Source organism: Rattus norvegicus, chromosome 15 (genome assembly GCF_021556685.1).
Source record: "Rattus norvegicus strain SHRSP/BbbUtx chromosome 15, alternate assembly SHRSP_T2T, whole genome shotgun sequence".
NCBI lineage: Eukaryota > Metazoa > Chordata > Mammalia > Rodentia > Muridae > Rattus > Rattus norvegicus.
In genome coordinates, this window is record NC_141548.1 from 93348898 (window position 1) to 93351278 (window position 2381).

General features: G+C 41.0%; 1 pseudogene; it reads right to left on the reverse strand.

The window, feature by feature from the left end:
• Positions 1–259: 259 nt before the first annotated feature.
• Positions 260–1952, reverse strand: Wdr12-ps2 (WD repeat domain 12, pseudogene 2; annotated as a pseudogene).
• Between the last annotated feature and the right edge of the window lie 429 nt (positions 1953–2381).

Below are 2381 nucleotides of genomic sequence, written 5' to 3' on the forward strand. Positions count from 1 at the left end.
TAGCTATTCCCAGGTCTGGTGTATCATCTTTCTCTGTCTTTCTGTGTCTCTTCCTTCCTTCAATAAGACATGCCTTTCATGTGGAAGCTTCTCTTACTAAGATTGGATCTTTATCTTAGAATGGGATAAAGATCCTTTGAAGGAACCCATAGTCTTTGTCTTTTAAGCTCTCAATATATAGACAGAACCTCTTTCCCAATAAAACACATTTGCTGACTTCTATTCTAATGTTAATTTTTCTCTTATCAGTCATTCATTCTCAAGCCCCTACATGGGAAGGGGTGTAGGAATATATGTATACATATAATTTATTGTCTGCTCCCCAACTCAGAAGTAGCCCTGTGTTTGTGCAGTCCACACTTAAAATTATATCTTCATGAGTAGCTATATAGCAGAGAGGAGCCTTACAACTTCTTGTATCCCACAACTTCACAATGTTATCTAAAGAGCCTGAGATCAGCTGTGAAAGGAAAAAGTTTAAAATTGCCCCCTAGACAAAAGTTGAAGACAAAAGCAGACCCTGGAACTGATTGTTCTAGAAACTAGCTGATCACAGAAAGAGTAATTGCACCAGCTGGTTCAACCACTTTGTTCCAGAAACTGGCTAACCATAAGAGCAGCTGACCATAATTGCAGCTGTCCATAATAGCAGGAACTGGTTAACCATAAAGTTAGATTAAAATCTTAAAGAACAATCATGAGAAACAGGAGGTTCTTCCTTGTGATTCGATATGGTTTTTCCTTTAAATACCCCTTCTTCCAACCATTTGAGGTTGAACTCCTCTACCCCTGCCTGGGAACCCAGTGACCTGGTTTCTGTTGTCCCTATCAATAAACCTCTTGTTGATTGCATCAAGATCAGTCTCTTGTGAGTTCTTTGGGGGTTTCATCATCCGTGACTTGAGTGAGGGTCTCCCCACTTCGGGGGTCTTTCAAGTTGCTGTTCATAGTTAGGAGACCACTTCACTCATGTTACTCAGCCTGTATATGAGGTGAGGTACAGTGACACCAAAGAACCATCTTTAGTGCAGGGATCCAAGAGTCTAATATGCCTTGTCTATGCTTCCAGATGCCATTTACCAAGGAGAAAATAGGAAACACAGTTAAACACTTTATTTCCTGTCAGAGTCCACTTAAGGCCTCCAGACTCAATATCCCACACTAATTGTGTGATCCCAAGATGCACCTCAGACTTCTTCAACATCTGACCAAAGCACAGAGGAAATTGTGTCTGTGGTATTCTTGTTAGTCCCAATTTTTCTGTTTTTTGCTTCTTTCTTGGTCAATTTCTAGGTTCTTCCATTTTATTTTCTTCATCTGTAGGCACTGTAGACCAGATCGTTAGCATCTTATCCCAAGAGCCACTGCGAAACAAAACTTAGTTCCCGAGATATTGACTACTATGGCATCTACACGCCCAGCATGCCCTCGGCAACTGTGCATAGAAATCTTTATTCTTTCTACGTTCTACTCCCAGAAGGGAAGTCTGACCCATCGAGGCAGTCAGTAGTAGGCAGGACAAAATGTCTTTTTTCACCCAAGCCACAGCTTTCACAACAGCTGTATATCCCACAATGGTCATTACTGACTTCCCTTTCAAGGACGAGATCAGGATCCATTCTTCTGCTCCTTTAAATGAGCTGATTCGGTCATCATGGAAATGCATTGCTACGGCTGTGGTGTGGTATATTTTTTTCATATGTTGTAGTTCCACAAACTCTTCCCAGGAATCTCTCCAGTTCTATGTGTTTGACCAAGGGCATTCGAAGGAACTAGTCTTTGATAAGGAAATCAAACTTGACATGTTTGTGGAATTCATTTTTGGTCTCCAGCAATTTATTGATAATGTTACTAAGGCTAGCAACTTCCGAGATGGCAGGGATCAAGAAAGAAACACCATCCACTGCGCATTCCTTGTACTCGGGGTAGAAACATGCCTGGAGCTGTGCCATGGTGGAAAGTACACATGAGCCTTCTCCACAAAAAATGTATACACTGGTAATCAAGCAGCTCTAAAGTCAACTGCTCCACAAGCACAGCAGAAGCTAGGCTTCAGTTATCTTCTATTTCTGGATGTTCCTATTCCCCCTTGCTGTTTATTAAGCATCTCCCTTAAAGTATGACTAGATATTTATGAATCCAGACAAATCAAAAGCTAGCAATATTTACATTTTTAACTAGACAGTAAGGGACTTGCAGTCCATGCCTGGTTCTATGCCAATGGGCTGGGGGTTCTTAAATATTTAAATACAGAAACAATCAAGCCATATTGTTCAATGGGCTGTCTGTCTTGATACTCAATTTCATTAGGTTCACAATTACTGTTCTCTTGTTTGTTTGCATTCTTTTTTTTTTTCAGAGCTGGGGACCGAACCCAGGGC